Source organism: Astyanax mexicanus, chromosome 11, assembly GCF_023375975.1.
Source record: "Astyanax mexicanus isolate ESR-SI-001 chromosome 11, AstMex3_surface, whole genome shotgun sequence".
NCBI lineage: Eukaryota > Metazoa > Chordata > Actinopteri > Characiformes > Acestrorhamphidae > Astyanax > Astyanax mexicanus.
The window spans coordinates 24,308,591-24,335,845 of NC_064418.1; the positions used below are offsets into that span (position 1 = coordinate 24,308,591).

At 38.0% G+C, this 27,255-nt stretch overlaps 1 protein-coding gene across 2 annotated transcripts in view; it reads right to left on the reverse strand.

Moving 5' to 3' along the window:
• Nucleotides 1–9,255, reverse strand: part of nck2a (NCK adaptor protein 2a) — a 103,469-nt gene extending 94,214 nt beyond the window's left edge. The window contains exon 1 of one of the 2 annotated variants that reach the window (XM_049484856.1): nucleotides 9,018–9,255. The gene's annotated coding sequence lies outside the window, so the exon portion shown is untranslated. The remainder of the gene's footprint in view (nucleotides 1–9,017) is intronic. The other variant, XM_049484855.1, reaches the window with a different exon arrangement.
• Between the last annotated feature and the right edge of the window lie 18,000 nt (nucleotides 9,256–27,255).

Consider the following 27,255-nt stretch of genomic DNA (forward strand, 5'->3'; position numbering starts at 1 on the left):
AGGAGAGCCCTGACATTTAAAACAAGTCATTTAAAACTTTAAAACTGCACCAGAAGTTTATTAAAAGCCACTGTTTTCATCCCATATCATAGGTAAATCTCCGGGCCTGCCATCTTTAATTTAAGTCACAATAAGTCAACCGTTGAGCAGGAATAGTAAAACATTTTGAGCAAAGTTTATGTAATCTGTTGGTTCTTTGCATTCTTATAGCGACAGTAACCAATTTAGCACTGCTCAACTATCCTACCCATTCATTCATGCTCAACGGTTGAATTATTGTGACTTAAATTAAAGATGGCGCCGCCCGGAGATTTACCTATGCTATGGGATGTGGCTTTTAAAAAACGGAGAAACGCAGAAAAAACGGGCCAAAGAGTCTAAAAGCGGAGAGAATGCGCATTTCTAGCGCAGAAAAACGGGCCAAAGAGTCTAAAAGCGGAGAGAGTGCGCATTTCTAGCGCAGAAAAACGGGGCAAAAGAGTCTAAAACCGGAGAGAGTGCGCATTTCTTGCACAGAAAAACGGGGCAAAGAGTCTAAAAGCGGAGAGTGTGCGCATTTCTAGCACAGAAAAACAGGCCAAAGAGTCTAAAAGCGGAGAGGGTGCGCAGTTTTAGTGCAGAAAAAGGGCAAAGAGTCTAAAAGTTGCTGTAATTAAGGAGTTTAATATTAAGAGACATCATGAAATTAAACATCAATTTGAAAAATCTTAGTTTACACAATACTGTCAAAAACAAAGATAGTAAGTAAAGTAAAATGGTGTGTAAATGAAATAATCAGGAAAATGTATTATTTAAAGTGGTATATTTCATTATTTGTTTTATTACAGAGTGTGGCCCGTGACTACAAATATATTTCTCCTTCTGGCCCCCAACAAAAAAGTTTGGACACTCCTGTTCTAAATGCTTCTTTTTAAATGTCAGGACTCTTCAGATTCTACAAATAAGGTGTGGAGCTACTTTGAAACTGGATAACATTTTTTTTGCGGCAGCAAAATATTTCCCATCTCACTGATTCTAAAAGCTGTTTGGGCCAAGTGCACAAAATACTGCATCTCAGAAAGCTGCAGGAGACCGGAGGTGGGCTATTCAACAAAAGTAAGTACTTTTAATCACGTTTTAATACACCCAAAGTCTATTTCACTCCAGAGTTCTCTTTAAATACCGACAAGTACTGACAATGCAAGGCAGGTACCCAAATGTTTGCTTTACCTTTTTTCTTTTTTGTTATTCTAAAAAAAACACTGCACATTTAATCTTTAACTTGATGGCATTTTGGTCCCCAAACTTTAACACCCTACTGTATCAACCTGATACTCACATTCACTGATTCACACTGATGTCTAGTACAAGCAGATAAGATACGTGGCCTGAGTTCACATATGCTGGCTCAAAATAATTAAAGGATGAAGATACTGTCCTCAGAATTATATTAAACTCTGAATATCATGGGTAGTGTCAAAATTAGCCCAAACAAAGCAGACACAGTTCAAGAGACTGGCTGTGAAGCAAACCCCTCTGGAAACACACACACACACATACAAGGCATCAGAATACTGAACAGCTCTTTGTTTGGAACTTGGTGGCTGGTACTGAAAGGCTGCAGTGGACAAGAATTCTGAAGCTCAACCCAAAATAACAGCAGGGCTACAAATAAGATCAGTTTCAGGGGTCTGAGATGTGGAGGATTTAAGACCATTTCCTAGCTGAGCCTCTGAGGCTTTTTAGGTCAACCTGAGGTGAACCTGACAATCAGATTCAAAACTCTGACCACATTTACATGCAGGTCGTTGTTGGAATATTGACAGTCTTGGTTAAAATCACATGCTCCATGAGATAAATGAACACGGCAGGGTTAAACCCTTTTAAACCTCTTTAAACTCTCAACACAGCACAGTGTACCACACAGTTCCCTACAGGCAACAAATGGAGTTAACTCAGGGAGAAAATGGAGATGAAAATCAATGTTTTTATATTTTGTGCTGACTGTCTTTTGGCCCAAACAATTCATAATTAATGTAGAGCCCACATTTGAACAACAACCTTTCTTTTTTTAATGCACACAAGTTTTTACTGTCCATTCAAAGCTAATATGAACTGCTTCTGTTGGTCTGTCATTAAATGCTGATTTAAATGTTATGGATTTTAAGTTTTTTTGTGATATACAAGTCATTGTTGTATGAGGATTTTCAACAGGCCAATTTAAACATAGAATTTGTTCAAACACTAAGAATGTTAAGTGAGCATAAATTCATATTAAAATTATAGATTGGAGTTTTTTATTGAAAACAATTGTCTGTGGCCTAAAAAAATGACATTTGGTGCAACCATGATTTTTCTTAAAATAAACTTATTTCCTTTTTAATTTTTTCCCTTTTTTACTAAATGATTGCATTGCTTTATTTAGAGTTTTTGTAAATATTGATCTCATTTTTATTCTAGCATGTCACAGTTGCTTTCTTAAATGTAATTAGTAATTTAATTTAGCGTGTAAATCACGCAAACCTGATAGAAAAGTTTTAAAACATACCATTAGGTTAAACACACTGTATCAGCGATCACTATTTTAGCCACAGAACTTAGATACTTGTTCACTGCTAAAATGCTGCTATTTTGCGTCGCACCACATGAGGAGTCACTTCAAATGACTTAAGGACCTTAAAATCTACTTAGAAAAAGTAATAAACAATGAATGTCATACAAAACATTGGGTTAACTAAATGTATTAATGTTCCACAGCAGGTCATGAATAGTGTTTAATTTGGTTAAGTTTCAGACAAATAAAATTAATTTTGGTTCATTCCTATATTAAACTCAGCTAAAAATGCAAGAGGTGCAATGTAAGGTTTTATTCCATATATATAATATTGAAAAAAGCTACGCAGTACTACATGTTCAGAGAGCACCAACTGTACCCATAATACCTGTAGTAAGTTCTAATACACAGGATAAAATGACTGAACATAAAACCATCAAATCCTTGCCTGACTGCATCCTGAGTGATAAGTCATGAGTGATGAGTTCTTTGGACAGGATTGTGCAATGTACCATTCAGAGATTCATTAAGTATGCTGGCTATGCTGGTTTCATGACACAAATGTAAGTGAAAAGGTCAGGAGTTTTAATAACATAACTCACATTCTACACTAACAGTAACCACCCTCAAATCTGAGAAAACGTAAATCTGATAAATGTCAGTTGCGGGTGTGGTTCAACAATGACTACACAGGAAACCCACACCTGCTCACCTGAGACCATGAAAACGAGGCCATGTTAAGTCTGACTGGAGTGCAGCAAACAGTTACATGAAATAATAAAACACTGCACTCAGCCAGGAAACGTCTGATTATGTCCTGGATACGGCCCTGACCTGCTGGCTCTCAGTAGAGCTTTAGTGCAAAACATTTGCACCAATGCGAGTTTCAGTGTTTTTGTTTTCTCTCCAGTTTTACAGTTCTCCTCTGCAGTCGTTCCCTACAGTTCTCAGAGTCAAGACTTTTCTATGTTTGCCTTTTAATAAAAGCATCAAGAACCTCTTCAGAAATCTCTATCTGATATATTGCGAACTACAGCACTTGACTTTAGACTCCATATTCGCAAGAAATTACAGCCATACCAACACAGAGAGATACATTTTGCCTGGACACCCACATGCACTCTGAATAAGCAGGTTAGTTCTACTAATTCTCCAAAGACGTTTCCTGAGAAAACTATGAAAAACAGGATTATTGTCTTCAAAGTGGTCGGCTATTGGATTCACTTACAGCACGGAAGCTGAGCGGGTGAAATCCTGGCTGGTGTAAAATTCAATTACCATAATGCAAGGAGCTCTGAGAGTATATCAGGGAGAGGGAGGAAGTGGAAAGAGAAGTAAAGAAAAGAACAAAAGACAGCCGCCTAACACATGTTGACATTCACGCAACAAAATGATTCATATAAACAGATAAAGGGCATTTGGCAGTGACCACGTGTTCCATTGACGTGGCCCGAGGTTCCCAATCTAAGGCAAGCAAACATTTAGCCAAGAGTTTAAAAAATACAACAAAAAAACTCTGATGTTATAATCATAAAGGACACACTATCATTTTATACTCTCTTGGGAATCAGACATATATACCAGTTTCAAAAAATCTGTTAAACCACTAAATTGTCAAATTGAATACATTTTTCAAGTACATAAGTAAGTCCTAAAGGTCCCCTAGAATATTAAACTGCATTTACAGGCTCTTCATATTTTCAGCAAAGGCGTTACTAATCCTATATACAGTGGAGAATACAGTAGTGTTGATACTTGTATTGAGTATTCTGACACAATTCTTGCCATTATTCTGTTTCAGTGATACCAGCTGCTACACAAGCCTTATCACTCTGCCTGGACCTTTGCCAGTGTCCACAGAAAGGGAGCTAAAAGAGTGAGCCAGTTAGCCAAACTCAGGGAAAACCTCAGTGGATGCGAGGCTAAAAGCTACCCTGAGGAAAGTGCCCCCATGATGCAATCTTTGGGGAAGTACAGCCAAGGAAAGCCCCCCCTGCACAGGCACAGCTAGTGAAATCAGGCAACTAACTAGTCCTGCTAACTAACTCTCTCACTGTACCTAGAGGACAGCTGCACTAACTGTGAACAAAAAAATATATATGGTATGTGGTTTCTATGTGATCACCTGCAGTCATAAAGGGTGTAAAATGAGGATGTAATATCTGTGTATTTTCATGACATACTTACTATTTATACATCAATAAACAACTTCAGAATAAATGTATTATTTCTCTTAACATCAAACTCCTAAACTCCTAAACATTTACCATTGATACTGATAGATTTAAAAAGTGCATTAATGAGTTAATCTGACATGATTTCAGATGATACAACTTCAACATCACTTTGCCTCTGGGCACAAGAGAAATCCAATCTAAATTCACATTACACATGGACATGTTTCTCACTGTTAAGGGGAGTCTTTAAAATGTACTGTATGCATTATTTATCATTAAGATGTGAACATATTCAGTCAGAGTGGTTTGGATAAAAAAATATTCTGTTTAAGATAAATCAGAAATTGGACAAATTCCAATATTTTAACAATAAAATAAAAAAAATGTAAAAACTGGGAGTACAGGTGCTGGTCAACGAATTAGAATAATTTGAAATAGTGCAATCATGAAATTCTTTGAATGCATTTTTTGTGCAGAAAGCAAATCAGGTGTTCACCGCACCTGTCCTACTCGTTAGACTAATCGCAGAACTCGTTACCTGGAAAAAAATTTGCTCAGCTGAGCTTTCCAAAAGGCCCATTTAGGCCATTTAACTGTGACACTGTTGTTTATTGAATTAGAATAATGGAGAAACCGTTTCATTGAATTAGAATAATTTTTATTATAATTACAATCATCACTTTCTCAGTATTTTGTGGCTGCCCCCTTGGCTTGTATGACTGCCTGAAGTCTCCGCGGCATCGATTTGACCAGCTTGTCGCAAGTTTCCGCACTCACAGCTTCCCAGGCAGTGGCGATGTTCTGCTTCAGTTGGTCCAGCGTAGTAGGCTTTCTGTCGCGAATTTTCCGCTTGACGATGGCCCAAAGGTTTTCAATGACATTGAGGTCAGGCGAGTTGGCCGGCCATGCCAAAACTTCAAGCTGTTTTTAGTGAACCAATCTTTGGTCGACTTTGCCGCATGAGCCGGTGCAAGATCCTGTTGAAATATGAAGTCTTCTTCGCTGAACTGTTCCTCAACAGTCGGAATCAGGAACGTTTCCAGAACATCTTGATATACGGCAGCATTGACAGTCTTCTTGAGGAAGCAGAGTTTCCCTACACCTCGAGCGGACATGCATCCCCAGACCATAACGCTCTGGGGAAACTTGACAGATCTTTTCACGCACTCGTGGTTGTAGGTTTCGCCACCACGACGCCAGACACGAGGACCTTGGTCACCGAAGGAGATGCAGAAGCGTGATTCGTCACTGAAGACCACTTTCTGCCAGTCTTCAGCAGTCCACTCGCCGTGTTCTTTGGCCCACTTCAGCCGTTTCTCCATTTGTTTCTTGTTCAGCATCGGTTTTACTGCTGGAAAGCGAGATTTGAAGCAGAGTTCGCGCAGACGACGGTAAGTGGTTGATCTGGAGACGTCAGCGCCGGTCTGCTTGTTCCACAAGTCGGTGAGCTCGGAAGTGGACTTGAACCGGTTGCTGACTGCGATCTTTCTCAGCTGCTTGTTGTCGCGAGCAGAAGTTTTTCGGACGCCGGAACAGTTGGTGCGCTTGCTGCAGTTTTTCTTGAGAGCTTTGCAGACGGAAGACTGGCTGATGCCGAGCTGCTCAGCAATTTTAGTTTGGGTCAAGCCTTGTTGGCGAAGGGCTTGAATTTGAGCCACTATTCCGGTTGAGAGATCGCGCTGCTTACCCATGATTGATTTTACAACTTAGAAATTCTACTCAACCCTGACTTTATACTGCACAGTGAACACTCTTCACAGAAAACAAAAATTCGAGCATTTATTCTAATTCAATGAAACGGTTTCTCCATTATTCTAATTCAATAAAACAACAGTGTCACAGTTAAATGGCCTAAATGGGCCTTTTGGAAAGCTCAGCTGAGCAAATTTTTTTCCAGGTAACGAGTTCTGTGATTAGTCTAACGAGTAGGACAGGTGCGGTGAACACCTGATTTGCTTTCTGCACAAAAAATGCATTCAAAGAATTTCATGCTTGCACTATTTCATATTATTCTAATTCGTTGACCAGCACCTGTATACCAACCTTACTTAGCATTACAAAAAAATAATATGGAAATATGGTTTAAAATTAGACAAATGTAATAAATTTTATACCAGGCCTGTTGATAAGGATTTTTTGTGGAAGACATATCAGCCCAAACATTATGGTAGTAACCAATATTATAATTTTAACACCATCAAACGCCACTGACATAATGAGAATAGAATAGAATAGAATATATACTGGTATACATGTGAACAATCATACAAATGAACATAATAGCTGATATCTCAATTATCCAATACTAATTAGGCCATGTCAATTATATGAATAGCCCACCTCCTTTCACCCACAGCATTCTGAAATTCACTTTTAGGCGATGCTCCCAACAGCTTACTATTGCTAGCGACAGGGGTATAGCATTGCCCATGTCCAAAATTACTATTTGTACACCATTAACTTTGAAAGCATACACATAGTACCTTGAGCTAGTTCTCTGAGCACCGTCATCTGGAAATGGAGTCATGATAAATCAACTAAAGAGGGGAATAGATCGCAAAATTAATGGAAATTAGTGCAAATGCATGAACTGCAGCTGTTGCTGAAAATATCTCTATAATATTTATGCATTTTCATGGAATTAAATGTCAGGGCCCTCAGGGAATTCTACCAATAATGCGTGGAGCTACTCTGAGCTTGTTTATGGTGTAAAAAATTGTGATTCCTTTGCATGGGCAACTCTATAACTCTATAGCACTGTAAGCCTGTTGGGAGCATCAGCAAATTTAGATGACACTCTCTTTCCCCTCATCATTTCAAAGGGTGATGTCCGCAGCACAAGGCATCTGTGAGCTGATGTATCGAATCTGAGTGACTGTGCTGTGTGGTTATTTTATTTTATATTATATTATAAGAATGTAGTTTTGATATTCACACAGGACAATGTTTGGTGGACTGTTCTCAGTTCAGCAGTGACTGTATCTGATCCACAAAATCAGGCTAGTGAAAAATCAGAATAATAGTAATAGTAAACATATTCATTGGCATAGGTACTGGCAGTGATAGAGGGGAACTCATCCTACCCAATTAAAAAAAAACAGGTAGATGTTATGATAGTGCCCCAATCAGTCTTTGTGCTTTGAGTTTGTTGTGGCTTGTGGAATTTATTTCTCTTTTATTAAAGCTTGTGTTGAGATTCTTTTCAGAAATATCCTGCATTTAGCAGCTTTACTGATGCCACCTTCCACCTCGCTAAAGGGCTGGCTACTTTGAGCTTGTTAATAGTGTAAAAATCGTGTAAAAATAGATTGATGATTTTTTTGCATGGTCACCACTTTTCCCCCTATCGCTAGCATTGTAAGCTAGAAGTCTCCTTTAACTAAATCTCAACCACTGTTAGAGACAGAAAAAATAAAAGACTAATAAAAAACGCTGGAGTTTCCCCTCTAACACTTAACCTGAGAAACAGATTGGTTTCATACTTGTATTTCATTCACTGACACAACATCTGCCTGAAGTTTCATCTCCTTTCTGAGGAAAGAGGAAAGCTGACTAATATACAGACTGGTGTTTAGTAGCCTACACGCTCCCCTGCTGCTGCTGCCTTGTGTAACACTCCATTGTTCCTCTAAAGACAGAGAAAAGTGCTGTTCCTTCATCAGTACTGGAATATCCAGGAAAGCTGGAAAGCGCTGTCCAGTTCGGTCCTGAGACTGAAACAGGTTACCTGCTGCTGCTGCTGCTGCTGCTGGCGCGAGCAGTGTGTGACAACAGCCTCCTGAGACACGAGAGAGATTCACAGCTACTACTGTTCACACAATAGACTGAAACAGCGCTGCTGTCATCTCCAGGGTTCGAGAGCGTGTCTACCAACAAAACCTCAGCGTATCAAACACAATTACTCCCTTTAACCAGCTGTATTATTTCAGTTAATATAGAATATATATCTAACACTAATTCACTGAGAAACAAACACACACACAACAGCGAACAGAGACAGAGAGAGAGAGAGAGAGAGAGAGAGAGAGAGAGAGAGAGAGCGAGAGAGAGAGAGAGAGAGAGAGAGAGAGAGAGCGAGAGAGGGGACCACCACACTGAGCTGAGACCAGTCTAAAAGTGTGGTCTGTGGTCAGAAGACGTTCTCAGGCGCTTTGTTTTGTAAATAGTTCGCACTTTCATTCACTTTACAACACGCGCTCCGCCGCTCGCGCTGTGGACAGAGAGCACGAGCGGGTGAGTAACTTCTTCAGCGAGCCTGTCCACAGTTTGATATTCCTACACCTCCTCCTCCTGTTTCTGTTTCTTACCTTGGAGAAACTCCTGACTCCTGCTCGGCTTCAGGGGCGAGAGCGGCGCTCAGACTCGGGCTGGTCCGCTGGTTAAACTAGCTGCTGGTCGGGGGACTCGGGCACTGGAATATTAATCCGTTTTCTGTCAGTTTTCCTCAGGTTTTGGTCTGCGGGCCCAGGCAGCTCCAGTCCTGCCCAGCCGAGCTCCCTCCTCACCGCCGCTCTCCTCTCCCACAGCCCGTGACGTCACCCGCGCCCGGGTACAGCGAGGAGGGGCGTTCCGTTCGGGTCTCGCTCTCTTTTTTTCTCACCCGTATTCGGACACGCCCCGCCCACTCTGTTACGATTGGCTGGGCTTTTCCAGGTTCGGTGTCCTCGGCTGGGATTGGCTAGTAGTGCCGCTAAGGCGGGACTCTATAGGACTCTGCACTCAGGTATTCACGAGCTCTCAATCAGTGGAACCGGGAGTCTGAACCACAGCCAATCACACGGCGCCCGGGGGGCGTGGCTCGGAGGTGAGGAATACGGGTGGGAAAAGATTTAGGCAACTGTGGCTGAGGGCAGGCCAGGCGCACCCTGCTGCTGCTGCTGCTGCTGCTGCTGCTGCTGCTGCTGCTGTAAAGCCGCTCTGCCAGTCAGACAGCAAAGTACCAGACAGCTGGTACCGGATCAAACAATGAGTTTTTTTTATTTCTCAGCAGTCACTGTCTGTGTGTACTTTTTTTTAGCAAAATTATTAGTCAAAAATGTGATAAAAAAAATAGTACAGCATATCCTCGAGCCTGTGTGACTTTAATTGCAATTGTAGGTTAAACTCCATTATTCTATATATTACTAGTATTTTCCTGTTTCTTTTTCAAATTGATTCAACTAACTACAGTTTCCCTATGATTCAGGTTACCATGTTCGAAAATAATGGACAGCCACTCCATCACATAAACTTTCTTCAAAGTGGCAAAGATCATTACCCTCACCTCTCATCTGCCAGTGTGGTAACTAATAACAATAACAGGGCCATTCCACCTAATCAGTGCCATTTCAATCCCCAGGAAATTACATGTAAAAATGTGCACACAAAATAACTTTAAAATACATTTTATTATTAAACATTGTGTATTGTACATTGACCTAATTGAAAAAGTAAGATATGTAATTTTAAAAATCCAAAAAAACTACAACTACAACACTAAAAAATAGCATGTGTTACCTGTCCCGACTCTCTAACTATAAAATTCAAATATATTTTTTAAGATCCTTCAGACCTACATTTCTTGTGCATTGTTGTGTAACTCCAAATACCATGTATGCTATAAAAAAATATATTTAAGGATATTTAAGTTAAAATACACATTTTAGCTGTGTCCCTGGGTTTTCACTCATTCCTGTTACCTTAACACATTACCCCATCTGAAACATCTGGAACATTCTACAAATCACATCTACAACAGGAAGTTACAACAGCTGGTCCTACTGAAGATCATGGGAAGACCAAAATTAATTTCCTTCATTTGTTTTTTTGTAAATTTAATCTTATTGTAATGATGACTGAGGAGGCCAATATCAACATTCATTCTTGTTACCTAAATTGATTCTTAGATGTTATTTGTTTATTTTTAAGAAACACATTTTGGGAAGAAAACTCAAAACTCATTCCTGTTACTCAAAACATAAAAAGTAACAGGAGTGAATGCCAGTAACAGTATTTAGTGCCAGTAACAGTACTGAGTTCCAGTAACAAGAGTAAGAGCCAGTAACAGGAGTGAGAGCAAGTAACAGGAAAGCGTACCAGTAACAGGAGTGAGTTCCAGTAACAGGAGTGAGTGCCAGTAACAGGAGTGAATTCCAGTAACAGGAATGAGTATTGTCCCCTGGTTTATTGATTTATTATTGTAAAAATGTAAATCACTTTTTTTCCAACTCTGTTTGGTTTAAAATGTATCCATTTGTTTAATGAATTGCATGATAATAAATTTGATAAATCTCATAAATATGAATTATTTAAACATACAGTTAACCATTTGTTTAAAATAAACAAGAAAAAAACCAAAGGAATTAGTAGACTTGATTTTAAACATGCTTTTTAAACATCACATGAGTTTTGGTAGCAATAGTGATAAAAATGTAACCATCTTCGGCTTAGAAACCTTGTAAAATAAAGTAATTCAGTAGATTAAAGTAGATTTACGGGTACATGTTTTGAATAGTTAAATATCTGTGTTATTAGATTTAGAGTTGAAAAAAGATAAAAAATAAGTTTAATTTGGAAGACTTCCAACAAACAAATGGCACTCATTCAGTGAAATGGCCCATATATTACTAGTATTTTTCCTGTTTCTTTTTTATTTATTGATTAAACTACAGTTTCTCCAATGATTCAGGTTACCATGTTCAAAAATAATGGACAGCCACTCCATCACATAAACCACAAAAGTTCCACAAAGTGGCAAATATCTATACCCTCACCTCTCATCTGCCAGTGTGGTGACTAATATCATTAACACAGTTAGCAGAAAATGTATACATTTGAAATATTTTTTTTTTGAACATAATACTTAAAAATTTCAGCAAAAAAGCTGCTTGGTATTATTGATGTCTCTGTCAGGTGCCTATTATTAACTTAAGATGTAAAAAGGTGTTTCCATACTAATCACCAAGAAGAATATACATGCTCGTCTCAATTTGTTAATGACACACTAATCCAAGATATCGCTTCATGGTCCAATATAGGCCATAATATTTCACTTTTTTAAAAGTAGGAACCTAAAACCAACTATGAGACATGAGTGGTGGAAGTAGTGTGCTGGTTTTGGAACGCTTCGCCCTAAGGCCCTGCCCACCTTGCTAACTATACATGTAGGAACTATAGATTTCCATATCGTATAAGAGAATTCACATCATCACATCATCTGTTCACAAGCTAAAGCTAAAGCTGAAGACATTTTGAAAGTAAAAGTGGCTAAAATTCATTCACAAGATCCAGCATTAGTTTGTTAGTTAAAGTAAGTCTTTTTGCATGCACCAACCATGCACAGGCTCTTTTTTGCATACAATAACAAAAATCTTAATGAAGTCAGTCCTTGGGCAGGTGTGGTGTTATCTTGGCAGTTATATTTGGCAGTTTGGGCACCAGATAATGGAGCATCTTATCATATTGCTCTTGACCTTCAAACACAATATGCAAATAGTGAGTGCAAATTAAAAGGTTTACAAGATTAAGAAGACTTTCTAAAAGCTATCTGTGTTTTAAAATGTGTTAATTGGCATATCAGTTTGTGAGTGGTTTGAGTGGTGTGCTGTCAGCTTGTGCTAAATGCTGTGATGGTTCCTATTGTATATGTTTGTTGGTTTGCTGGTTGCCTTAAGATATGTTGTTATCTGCTTTAAAATGTGCCTTATGGTGCGTCGGCTACTTTAGAATGTAATAGTTGAAATATGGGTTTGTGTGCCGACTGCTTTGGAATGTGCTTGATGGTGTTCTGATTGATTTGTGACGTGCTGGTTGGATTAAAATGTGTCCCCTGCTTTGGAACGTGCCGGTTAAAATACTGACTGCTTTTTAATGTTCCAGTTGAAGTGTGGCTGCTGTAAGATGTGTGGGTTGGTTTGAGAGCAGCTTTAGGATGTGCCAGTTAAAATACTCACTGCTCTAAAATGTGCCTGTTCAAGTGTGGCTGCTGGAAGATGTGTCAGTTGGTGTGGTAGCTGCTTTAGGATGTGCCAGTCGAAATACAGACTGCTTTAAAATGTGCCAGTTGAAGTGTGGCTGCTGTAAAATGTGTCAGTTGATGTGCCAGCTGCTTTAGGATGTGCCAGTTGAAATACTGACTGTGTTTAAGTGTGCCAGTTGAAGTGTGGCTGCTGTAAGATGTGTCAGTTGGTGTGGTAGCTGCTTTAGGATGTGCCAGTTGAAATACTGTCTGCTTTAATATGTGCTGGTTGGTGTGGCAGCTGCATTATGACGTGCCAGTTGAATTACTGACTGTGTTTAAATATGCCAATTGAAGCGTGGTTGATTTAAGTTGTTCTGGTTGGTGTGGCAGCTGCATTATGATGTGCCAATTGAATTACTGACTGTGTTTAAATGTGCCAGTTGAAGCATGGCTGCTTTAAGATGTGTCAGTTGATGTGCCAGCTGCTTTGCGATTTGCCAGTTGAAATACTGACTGCTTAGAAATATGCCAGTTGAAATACTGACTGCTTTAAGATGTGCTGTTTAGTGTAGCCGCTGCATTATGATGTGACAGTTAAAATACTGACTGCTTTAAAATGTGCCAGTTGAAGTGTGACTGCTGTAAGATGTGTCGGTTGATGTGCCAGCTGCTTTACGATTTGCCAGTTGAAATACTGATTGCTTTAAGATGTGCTGGTTGGTGTGGCAGCTGCATTATGATGTGCCAGATGAATTACTGACTGTGTTTAAATGTGCCAGTTGAAATACTGAAAGCTTTAAGATGTGCTGTTTAGTGTAGCAGCTGCATTATGATGTGACGGTTAAAACTGACTGCTTTAAAATGTGCCAGTTGAAGCGTGGCTGCGGTAAGATGTGTCGGTTCGGGTGGCAGCTGCTTTATGATTTGCCAGTTGAAATACTGACTGCTTTTAATTGTGCCAGTTCAAATACTGGCTGCTTTAAGATGTGCTGGTTGGTGTGGCAGCTGCATTATGATGTGCCAGTTGAATTACTGACTATGTTTAAATGTGCCAGTTAAAGCGTGGCTGCTTTAAGATGTGTCGGTTGGTGTGCCGGTTGGTGTGCCAGCTGCTTTACGAGTTTCAGGTTGAAATACTGACTGCTGTAAGATGTGTTGGTTGGTGTGCCAACTGCTTTAGTATGTGCCAGTTGAAATACTAACTGCTGTAAGATGTGCTACTTGGTGTGTTGCTGCTTTAGAATGTGCCAACATTTATTTACAGCATACATTTATAGATTTTTCTCACACATCTACATAGTAGTTATATAAACAATGCTAGTTCCCACAATGGACTTTCATTTCAAGACTGTTGTGTTCACTGTACTTATTTTCATAGTGAGGGCATATAAAAATGCACTTGATGTTTAAGGGGTTACACACATGGGGTGGATATGTGGAAATTCCCAGTGTGCCTATATAGATTCAACTTAGTTTCCACCAAGGGGACATAAGCCAGGACAATGTGATTGCCCACCTTGGCCCGATTTAAATGTTTGTGTGACTATGTAGTCTTCTAAATGGGACCCAATTGGTCCCCAAAAAAGCCCAATTGAATCAATCTCTGCCTCACATAAATGTGTTGATTAGGAGTTAAACACACAGTATACACATTGCTATTATAAGTAAAAGAGCAGCATTACTCACTGACAGCTGGTCATACAGAGAAAATAAAAATAAGAAGCAACAGCTGGCGTTGTGCCAGCCAATACAGCACACAAAGAAATAATCATAATAATATTGCCACCAGACAGCAGAGCATATCTAATACTTTTGTTAAATCCCTCATATCGTTCATTTAAGGACCCAAATGGCTTACATTGGAACTCTATCAAAAGCCATTTGTCCCATAGATGTACAAGCTTTTTCTCATCACATTTACACTGTGAGCCAAATTGATTTGGACTGCACGGGGGCCGATGGGCGCAGAGGGGAGGGAGCAGAGTGTATTGACTTAAATCAGCGTGCTGGCTAGATCACGCTCGCTCAATATCACCTGAAGGACACAAACAGCACTGCTCTGACTGTGCTGCTGAAACAATGAGAGCAGAGTGACAAGTAATGGCATTCTCGGCCTGCTAAAAGGCTAGCTCAGTGATGTCAACATGCTCCACTTTTTCTCTGCCTCTTTTGCTGTCTGGCTCCTTTGTCTGCTCTCCGGCTGTCATTTTCTCTCTTTAAAGAAACGTAAAACATCGCTAGAGGATTCTCAGCCTCTGTCTGTTGCATCTGTAGCAATAAATAAATAAATAAATAAACAAAAAAAAAAAAGATTTTTTGGTTCCACAGCTAGAATTAGAGAAAATGATCTCCTCATCAACCTGCACAACCTGCACACTTGATGCAGTTCCCACAAAATTACTAAAACAGGTACTACCAGATATAATTAAACTGCTGTTAGTGATAGTAAACCCATCAGTCGAACTGGAGCATGTACCCAAAGCCTTTAAAATTGCAGTATTTTTTTTTTTTTAATAAAGAAACCAAATCCTAATTCTAGTGTACTGTCTAACTATAGACCTATTTCAAGCCTACCATTTATCTCTAAGATTTTGGAAAAAGCTGTGGCCCAACAACTTTGCTCTTACCTGCAACGAAACCAGATCTATGAAAAATTTCAATCTGGATTTAGGCCTCATTATATAGCACTAAGACAGCTTTAGTTAAGATAACAAATGATCTGCTTCGTGCCACCAGCCAGAGCTATGGTTTCCTACTGATACTTCTCAATCTGAGCGCAGCCTTTCCTACAATAGATCATACTATCCTTTTAGAAAGATTAGAGAACATGGTCGGTTTAACAGGAACTGCCTTATCATGGTTCAAATCATACTTAACCGATCGTTATCAGTTTGTGAATTTTCATTGTTATGCGGATGACACGCAGCTCTTTATATCAGCCAAACCTGATGATAAACAGAGAATAAAGAAAACTGAAGATATGAAATCATAGATGTCTCACAACTTCCTCCTATTAAATAGTGATAAAACAGAAGTTCTCCTATTAGGCTCCAAAGCTGCTAGAAATAAATGATCAAACTTAATGTTAAATTTAGCAAACTTCTCTGTCACCCCTGGTTCAGCAGCTAAAAATCTTTGCGTTATTATAGATTCAGATCTAGCATTCGATAAACACATATCTAATGTTACTAGAACAGCTTTTCTACACCTCCGTAACATTGCCAAGCTAAGAAATGCCCTATCACTGCATGACGCAGAAAAATTTGTACATACCTTTATTACCTCATGGCTAGACTATTGTAATGCGCTACTGTCTGGATGTTCCTGCAGTAACTTAAATAAACTTCAGTTAATTTAAAATGCTGCAGCCAGGGTCCTTCCTAAAACTAGAAAATTTGAGCATATTAGTCCAGTACTATCAGCACTGCACTGGCTTCCAGTCAAATTCCGCATAGACTATAAAATTCTCCTGTTAACGTATAACGGACTCGCTCCTGAGTATTTATGAGACCTCATCTCCTATTATGAACCACCACGATTACTTAGATCACAAGGTTGCTGGTTTCAGCTGTTTTCAGTTGTTGCTGGTTTGTGGATCTTCCTGCTTTTAGTTTTGTCTTAAGTGAGTGAAATACTGCTCAATCAGGTTCAGATCTGGCAAATGACTCTGCCACTGCAAAATATTCCACTTCTGTACATTAAAAAAAACTCCTGGGCTGCTTTCGCATTATGTTTTGCATCATTGTCCATCTGTAATGTTCAGCCATGTCCAACCGACCTTGCTGCGTTTGGTTGAATCTGAGCAGAAAGTAAAATCCTGATCAGATATATGAGTAACGGATATCAGAAGTGCATGTGTGAGTGTGATATGAACATGTGTAAAGTTAATATATTAAACCTATAAAAATGGCAGACAGACATATGGTAGTGAATGCTATGAGCCACATGATCTAATACACATATACAGAGGTTGGACAATGAAACTGAAACACCTGTCATTTTAGTGTGGGAGGTTTCATGACTAAATTGGAGCAGCTTGGTGGCCAATCTTCATCTTCATTAATTGCACATTGCACCAGTAAGAGCAGAGTGTGAAGATTTAATTAGCAGAGTAAGAACACAGTTCTGCTCAAAATATTGCAATGCACACAACATTATGGGTGACATACCAGAGTTCAAAAGAGGACAAATTGTTGGTACATGTCTTGCTGGCGCATCTGTGACCAAGACAGCAAGTCTTTGTGATGTATCAAGAGCCATGGTATCCAGGGTAATGTCAGCATACCACCAAGAAGGACGAACCACATCCAACAGGATTAACTGTGGACGCAAGAGGAAGCTGTCTGAAAGGGATGTTCGGGTGCTAACCCGTATTGTATCCAAAAACATAAAACCACGACTGCCCAAATCACGGCAGAATTCAATGTTTACCTCAACTCATCTGTTTCCACCAGGACTGTCCGCCAGGATAATAAATTATTGTGGTCTAAAACCAGGTGTTTCAGTGTCATTGTCCAACCCCTGTATTTATTTCATCCCTTTCCCTGTTACACACCCAAACACACACAGTGTCTAAAGCGTAATTAAGTCTTTGTTTGTCTGAAATTTGTAATACAATTTATGCAGTATGACACTAATACTGTATATTCAGATAATAAAATAAAACAAGTGTCATAAATATGTGTATGTTCTATATAAATATGTTTCCAATTAATACTTAAAACACACCATATTAATAATATCATAATAATATGACAGACTGATAATAATAAAAACACTGAAACACTAAAGCAATGTGCATTCAGGTGAAATTACCCAAACCGATGGATTGAGATCTTCCACACATATAATATATAAAGTCTGTAAATCACTGTGGAGCCGGTGTAGGGAAGCTGAGGCAGCAGTGTTTATGTTTTTACTGACTAAATCAATCTTCATGAATATTTCATGTATATTTAGATAAGCTCCACGGGAAATGACCTAAATAGGAATTTGAAGATTATATCAAGAGTCATTTCTTATTTAGTAATAATGATACTGGTATGGATCTTATTTTATTACATAAGAGTGCAGAGATGGTCAGCAGTTTTGATCATTTCCATTAAATAACATTAGGAAGAAAACTACCGGTAGTCATTGTTCAGCCAAATATATGAAAATACTTAATAATTTAAGCTGAACATTTTCTTTGAAAAGAAAGACAAAAATACAAATTTAATTTACATTTACATTTAATTTAATGGTGAAATGTTTCATTTTTTGTGCTTTTAGTTTCAGCCAAAGGTGTTTATTTCAGTACATCCCACATTTGTAAGAATATATACAAAAAATAAAAAATAAGTATGGATTTATAACATTTAGTACATCACTTAAAACATTTACATGTAGTCAGAAAAGTCATTATTGCTAACCCTGTGTTTAGGCAGAACAAGGTATTTTTATTTGTATAGAGCCTTTTAATGTCAATTCAATGTGCTTACATAAACACATAAAACATAAAAACTGTATACAAGAACATATAGAAACACTAAAAGAAAAATTAAAGCATTGATATATTGTTGACGTCTAGCACCCTAGAAATGCTTTCATAAGAATAATTAAAACAATTAAAAGAAGGTTAAAAAAATGATTAAATAAAATAGTTAAAAAAGAGTACCATGATCCAAAGTGTCTAATACAAGGGTGGAACAATATTGAAAAAAAAAAAAATATGCATTGCAATATTATGCTATTCTGCGACTTGGACAGTGACACAATCTTCCTGATTTGGGCTCTGCATGCCATCACATTGAATTTAAATGAAAACAAATGAGATGATTCTGAAGTGTAGACTTTTCAGGTTTTTCCAAAAATCGTTCTTATTTCACAGGCTCAATGACAAATGAACTTTAAAGTTCCGCTAAAATCTACTTTTTGTTGTTCTTTGTGAAATACAATAGGTCCCATTGAGTTGTATATGCATGCTGCATTTGAAACTCCTTCTTAACCTCTGTTGTCTTCCCCCTAACCCCCAAAGAGCAAATCGAGGTGTATATATACACAAAGGTCAGGTGGGAACAATCAGAATCTTGGAGAGCAGGAACGCTGTAGCGTCACATGATCAGTGGAGTGAGGGAAGTCCGATTTGATTGCATGCCGAAAAATGGAGTTGTGTGTGGCAAGTTCAGAGTCAGGACTGACAAAATGTTCATTTTTCATTTTAAAATCATTTTATTTTTTCTCAAATCTGTTTAGGATTTATTTATTCCAATCCTGATGCACTTGTGATGAAGATGCTCAAAGGATATACAGTACAGCACTATCCAAAAACACATTATTATACAGACCTTTTACAGCATAAAAAATAATAAATCTTCATTCCAAAATTCCTAACTGTAGTTTTACTTTACTGTATGACATCAGTTTCCCATATCAGAGCACTTATAATATAATATAATAATACTGCCAGAATTGTACCTGCTAGAGATTTTCCCCTCCTCTAATAAGGAGGATTACAACCATAATAAACATAATAAACGTGGTAACAAGGTTGCTCTCCTTCTAATAGGAAGAAAAGAGAGTAATTAAGGTGGGTTTGGCTCTGTTTACTTGTGTAATGAATGCACTTGTAGTATACAGAAGATCACAGTGCAGGAAACAGGCTTAACTGATTAATGAGATCATTTGTGGGTTTAGAAACGGCACATCTCTCTTAATTAAGATTTGTTAAAGGGGGTTATGGGAAATCACTACAGACCTACAGCTCACTGAATGCTTAGTAAACATGAACCTTTGTTTGTCTGAACATCTGTTAGTAATACACAGCAAATCATTCACTGTTGCACAGTACCAGTCAAAAGTTTGGACAACCTCTTCTCATTCATTGTGTTCTCTTTCTTTTTATGTTTTTTTTTTTCATTCTAAAATCTATCAATTTTAAATTCAATATTGAAGACTATATTAAAGCTATATAGGAACACATGCAGAATTATTTAGTAAATAAAAAGTGTTAAACAAACCAGAATATATTTTATACTTTAGATTCATCTAAATACCACATTTATCTTTGAGGACGGATCTGAACACTCTTGGTATTTTAATCTCAGTATCTTCATGAGGGAGAGTCACCTGGAAAAGTTTTTTCAGTGTCTTGAAGGAGTTCCTGTAGGTGCTGAATAATAGTTGCTGCTTTTCCGTTTAGTTGTCTTCAGCTCATCCCAAATCACCTCAATCACCATCTCAATTGGGTTTAGATCAGGGGATTGAAGAAGCTGAATATTTTGTTTTACCGTTTTATTGCACTGTTGATTAATCTACACAGTTAACATAGAATAAGTAAAGGAGTCCAAACTTTTGACTGGAACTGTATTTTAAATGTTGAGTTGGAAGATTCCAGAGTTGATTGTGAGTTGTTAATAAACCTAAAAGACCAGAGAATCTAACAATTTAACAGCATAATTACATGGCCTGAGCGAGCATTACTTGTAGTGATGTAAGTTTCTATTAATTAACTTTAATTTCTTCAACTAGTTTTTGTTTATCTTGTGTGAGCTGATAAAACATTTTACAGACGTCCTGCTATTAGATGCATAACCCTACTTTTCAGACCCGTTGCAACAAGGCAAGCAAAATAAACTATTGCTGAGGGCCCTGAGCTGTTCTGGGGCCCCCAGACAATGACTGGTTATGAATTAAATGCAAACTGTGTGAGCCCCCTTAAATCCTGTGACAGTAAATGCCAGCCTGTACGGATGGAAAAGTGATAATGTACACTGGATAAGTTAGGCCTGTGTGTTGTGTACAAATGTTGTAATTCAGCAGGAGGTAGGCTAGCAACAGAATATATGGGTAATGATTATGTTAGCTAAGCTACCTGCCTGGCAGTCAATGCTAGTAACAGTTGAATGGGCTAATAATATGGCTACCAGTGTTGTGCCAGTTCACAGCTTTTCTGAACTAGTTCAAGTTCAGTTCATTTTACTTTTTTCGTGAGATATTCAAATAAATACTCTTTTCCACACTACAAGCTAGAAATCACTATACATTCTTTGAAACTGCTCATTGTAGACATTTGCTCATGACACTGCAATTGTGGGTTTCTTACCAGGTGATGAAAATGTTCATAAGGAGAATCGGTGTCTGTCTCCGTGCCATCACTTCCACTAGCCATTTTTTATTGCAGCGCTTTCTCTCTCTCTCGTCATTGGTCTCTCTCTCTCTCTCTCTCTTTCTCTCTGTATGCTCTCTCTCTCTCTCTCTGTATCTCTCTCTGTATCTCTCTCTCTCTCTGTATCTCTCTCTCTCTCTCTGTATCTCGCTCTCTCTCTGTATCTCTCTCTCTCTCTCGCCCTCGCGCTCCGCGTCGTTGCTCCTCTCTCTCTCTCTCTGTATCTCTCTCTTGCCCTCGCGCTCCACGCTCTCTGCACCGTTGCTCCGCGCTCTCCACGTCGTTGCTCCGAGCTCTCCACACCGTTGCTCCGCGTTCTCTGCGTCGTTGCTCCGAGCTCTCCACACCTTTGCTCATCGCTTTGCAATGTCAAAAGATGTTTTATATTTTACATATATTTTTATTGATATAAAGTGTGGGAGAACTTAAACAGTGTGTCTATGCTGTGGTTCTTGTAGGCTTTGGGTGAACAGCGTGGGGTGGTGAGGTGTAAGGTTTTTTGCTGGGGTCCAGTGGTGTTGGGAGTGGGGGACTATTTTACTTGAGAACCCCAAATCCTTTGATATGTTCTTGCTACTTCTCAATGTAAAACTAATCCCATCCAAATACAGCTCATATTAAAGTTTAACCCAATTTTTCTCTAATTTTTGCCCTTTCACATGACAACCCTTACACACACAGAAAAGGCAGAATATGGAGGAAAATGTTGTTTCTATATACTGCATGTCACGCAGGCCAGACACACGCAAAACACAGTTTAGTAATAAAGAGATCAAACTTACAGCGATATTCAGAGACAGGCAGGGTCAGTAACACAATGGCAGCAATGGTAAACAACGTACCAGAGAGAGAGCAGGCAAATTAAGTCATAGATTGATAATCCAAACATGAGAAGGGCTAGGCAAAAACGTAGTCAAAAACAGAATTAAGGGGTTGAGGCAATGAGGAACAACCAGTACAAGGGCAAGGCAAAAATAGTAGTCAAAAATACAAAAATGGGTCGGAAACAAAAGAGTACAGTGGTGCAGCGGTAGCACTGCTGCCTCACAGAAAGATGGCCTGGGTTTGATTCCTGGCTAGTGCATGCTGGGAGTATGAGTCTTTAGTGTGTGCAACAGAGTTTCAGGACTGACACAACTATCTGTTCTATTGCTTTTATACAACAGTTTCTCTTTTACAAAATGAATAAAGAAAATAAATAAAAGAACTTTAAGAAATTAGGAATGAATATGCTTTAATATAGACTGTGCCTTCCGCCAAAAAGTAGTTCCACCACAACAGAACTGAAACTTAACCACAAAACGGTGTATGGTTCATACAGACTAACACCACTACAGTTAGCTTGAAAGCAAAATTGGGAATAAGCAAAGATGGTAACATTAGGACTGTGAAATAACGCTATTACTCTCCTCTCCTGCTGCATGGAGTCGTCTTCAGGTGAAAGCTGCACATTTTTGAGCATTTCTGCTTGTTTTGCTGGGTCGTGTTGGTTTTAGCTAGCTGGCTGGACTGAGGTTAGGTTAGTGTAGCTTGCTTTAGCTCAGCATTAACTTAGCCTAGCTTGGCTGGTTAGCGTTCTGGCTGTCAGAAGGCATTAGCCGAGCGATTTTCTTTCCCTTTTTTCCACAAAAGACAGCCAGCGCTGCGGGCGAGCGTGCAGTGGTTAAGCACTAGCCTGTGCTAAGCTAACGCTGCCGCTGATGCCGTTGATGATTCTAAGCTGTCCTGTGTGTATATACGCCGTTACTCTGCAACGCGTCGGCGGAGTGATACAGGTTTAGTGTAAGAAAGCCGTGATGTTATCATAAATATCATCACGGCTAGAACACTTCTCAACCAATCAGATTGTGAGGTCGGAACTAACTGTTGTATAATTTTTTATATATAATGGAAGGGAATAGAACCACAGAGTTCATGCTATTTACAGTCATTACATCTTTATTTTATTGAGAATAAAAATCACACAAAATGCACAGTGACAATCTCACCTTCAGTACTATAAGATGAAAACAGAATAAAAAGTAAGAAACCTAAATCTCAATAAGTGCAGCACATTCACATTTTTGAGTATATCCCTCCCTGTGCCTATTAGTTAGAGGCTAAGGTTCAGTGCACACGGGTAAGGGCCATTCTACTCATAAAATGCCCGGCCAGGAGGGGATTATGGGGTTGAAGAGAACATTATGTGAGACAAGAGCAAGTCAGCCTTGACCGTGCAGAGACCACAGAACTATTATTCACAGCAAATCCTCCAGGCGGAAAGGTAGGGTAAAAAATCCCACTGCCCAGGACAGCCAGAGAGAGAGAGGGGGGCATTTCATTACTCAGAAAGCATTGCAATTCAAGAGGATGCTTTATTTCATCCTGAAACATCAAAAGATGTGCTTGTAGTTTTCATTCTCCTGTAACTTTTGGAGGGTTTTAAAATTAATACAGTTTAAGCTTTACATGAATGTAAAAAAAACAGTGCAGATCCATTCCTGCAGTTACAGCTCCCTCTGCTGTTTTACAATTACATTTCTACACAGCAGTGTTTGACTCTAATCTACAGGCCTTGATTAAGTTCAGCATATGTTTTTACAGTGGCTTGTTTAAGTATTTATACCCTTTGTCCTTTTTTTACATTTTGTCACCTTAAAACCAGTGATAGACTGTATTAAGGCAATTGACTGCACTGGATTTTATTTAGGGGGTTTAGAGTAAAGGGGGCTGAATACTTTTCACATCACACTTTTTACATTTTTATTTAATTAAAATTTTGAAAATCACATATAATTTTCATTCCACTTCGCAGCTATGTGCTACTTTGTGTTGGTCAGTCACTTAAATCTCAATAAAATACATTTAAGTTTGTTGTTGTAAGGTGACAAAATGTGTGAAAAAGTGGGTATGAATACTTTTGCAAGCCCCTGTATGTACTGTTTCTCTCTGCCTTGATGACCTGGCCTATGTGGCCAATACTGATACTGATTCAGAAAATATTGATAAGAAATTAAAAATTTGGTTCAGAAATTACAAATTCATTACTGCACACTCATGAGATTGGAAAAGAGATTTTACATAAACCAATTATCCCTCCCACCCCTACCAGATTTTGGTAAAAAATATTGTTTCTATATACAATAGATCATTTAAGAACTCCCAGGAGTAAATCAAAAATAAAATAATCTAAAATAAAATAATACAAATGTGCTGTGTTTCTGCACTGTAAACTCAATGAAGGCAGTCTGAGACATGCTTGCATTACGATGTGGATGCCAGTTCTTATTTTTAGCTAAACACATAAGTTGGATCTAACTAATGTAAGTGAGTATGAAGAACTTAAGTAAATTGGTTAAGAACCTTTAAATAAACCAAATGTTCTTCATACCAGTGGACTGCAGTGGCACTATTAGGAAGCCATTTGCCAAAATTACCTTTAATTTTTACTATTTTGCTAAATAAATTTTCATCCAATATACATATAAAGAATGTAATAAATACATTTTAACAAAAAGGAATGTAATTGGATGTAAATAAATAAAAAAAACAATACATTTAGGTGTGGCATAGTACAGTCACATGACTGACAAAACTAGCAAGTAGGGTAGCTTAATATGAGTTAAACCATCAAGCATGTTTAAGGGCCATTCCACTGAATGGGAGCTATTTGCTTGTAATTTTTTTTAAAGCAAGTCCACTAATTCCTTTGATTTTCTCTCAAAGAAAGTCTTTATTTTAAAGAAATGCTCGACTGCATGTTCCAATAATTGATATTTATGTGAAAAAAAGACCCAAACCTGAAATTGGTCATTTTATCAAATTTATTATTATGCGATTTATTAAACAAATTGATAAATGATGAACCAAACAGAATAAAAAAAATTGGTTTACTCTCACTAATAATTACATAAATAAATCAATAATCCAGAGGAAAAATATTCATTTTTATTACTGCAACTCACACCTGCTACTGGTACTGAATCCTGTTACTGGAACATGCTCCTATTATTCTAACTCAATCCTGTTACTGCAATTCACTCTTGTTACTGGCACTCACACATGTTATTGGCACTTTTTCCTGTTACTTTTCATGTTTTGAGTAACAGGACTGAAAATAAAAGTAATGAGTTTTTAGCACAGAATTAGCAAAAACATGACAAATAGCTAAAATGAGGCTATGCTAATAGCATGAGGACACTGAGTACATTCTAGTGATTTACCTAAAATTAATATTTTAACAATAATCAAATAAGATCTAAGAATGAATTTAGGTAACAGGACTGAATGTTGTGATTGAGCTACTCAGTCATAGTTACAATAAGATCAAATATATAAAAAAACAAATGAGGGAACTTAATTCTGGTCTTCTCATGGATTTCAGAAGAACCAGCTGATGTCACTTCCTGTTGTAGATGTGACTTGTAGAATGTTCCAGAGGTTTCAGATGGAGTAATGTTTTACGGTAACAGGAAGACCAGATAGAGGAATAAGCTTAATGTTTAGACAGTCCTCTGTTTGCAACTTTAACTTGATATGCAGCATTTGGTAGCTGAAAAACATCAGGCATTTTTTTGGTGAGTCTGAAAATCTGATGTCTTTTTTAATGTTTATTTAGTTTGATTAATATGAAATCAAGTGAAATTCGATACAATTATTTTGTATTTGTTCGCTTTGTATATGTATTTTAAATGGCTGTGTGGGCCTTAAGTAGGCTGTGAGATAGAAGAGGTTGGGAAAAGTGCTTCTTCTGTGGTATTACTGAAAGAACCATTTGAAGCACCTTTATTTATAGAGTGTGTTCTACCAGTCAACATTCTGCTGCATGATAAAAGACTTCTTGTGTTTTAACAAGATGACCTTTGCTCTCTGTCTAAAGCTGAGTTCAGCGTTTGTACCAACAGGGGGTGTTTTGCTCCAGACCCAAACTGTCCAAATCAGAAAGCTAAACTGTAGGCTATTATACCCAGCAAATAAAGACTAAATCAAGTCATAACAGTCAGAGAGAGGACAGACAACTGTCCATGAGAAGGTAACACAAGACCCATGACCCATGATCTGCTCTCCTAAGTGAATTTCCTCACTAAATCTGTCTTTAACGCTCTGGTTATTCTACACAAAAGTACAGTAATGGCTGTTTTGCAGTGATTCTAAAGGTAAGAAAGCTTATTGTTTTACCTGATGGACATTAGGTAAAATAAGATATTCAAAAATTACCCTAAAAAAATTGAGTACTCTAAATTGATCTGTATGTATGTGTGTGTAAATGTACAGGGGTTGGACAGTGAAACTGAAACACCTGGTTTTAGACCACAATAGTTTATTGTGGTGACGGACAGTTCTGGTGGAGACAGGAGAGTTGAGGTGCACATTGAATTCTGCCGTGATTTGGGCAGCCGTGGTTTTATGTTTTTTGGATACAATACAGGTTAGCACCCGAACATCCCTTTCAGACAGCTTCCTCTTACAGCGTCCACAGTTGATCCTGTTGGATGTGGTTGGTCCTTCTTGGTGGTATGCTGACATTACCCTGGATACCGTGGCTCTTGATACATCACAAAGACTTGCTGTCTTGGTCACAGATGCGCCAGCAAGACGTGCACCAACAATTTGTCCTCTTTTGAACTCTGGTATGTCACCCATAATGTTGTGTGCATTGCAATGTTTCTAGCAAAACTGTGCTCTTACCCTACTAATTGAACCTTCACACTCTGCTCTTACTGGTGCAATGTGCAATTAATAAAGATTGGCCACCAGGCTGCTCCAATTTAGCCATGAAGCCTTTACAATCAGTGATTGTAGTGATTGAAAGCAATAGCTGTTAAAGTTCTTTTCTCTACACACCACTAAAGTAAAGTATATAACACATAAAAGGTACCTTGTGAAAAAGTTGTGTGTTTAAATATAATAATAGTGTAGTTAAATCTATATGCATTATCATTCTAGCATACTTTTTCTACTTATACTTACATTTTTACTTGCTTAATCAGTATTTCAGTATATTTTGAAAAACCATACTTTATTTGGCTGTTCTAATTTATAAAATTTTGCTTAAAAAGTTTATTTAAGTTAGTTTAGTGTTGGTAAAAGACCTTGCAGCAATGAGATATCTTGCTTTTGTTCTTCCCAGTTTATAAACATGCCTCAAAATATATGTGATGTTAGATGTATACTTTAATCACACTTTTAATATGTTTTTAATGTTCAGTTGGACAGCTCACACAAATATACTTAAATTGTATTAAGTATATTTGCGAAAATAATATATGACAAGTACACTCTGTATACATTTAGTGTAAATTTATATCATTTTAATTACAAAGAAGTGGTTTAATGTAGTTTAAATACAAATTAGTGGTTCCAAAATAATATATAACTTAAGACAAGCCTTTAAAGCATAAATGAAGTATAATTTTTTTCACAAAGCATTTCATCTCTAACTAAATACCAGTTTGAGCATTTATGTGTGCAGTGATGGTAT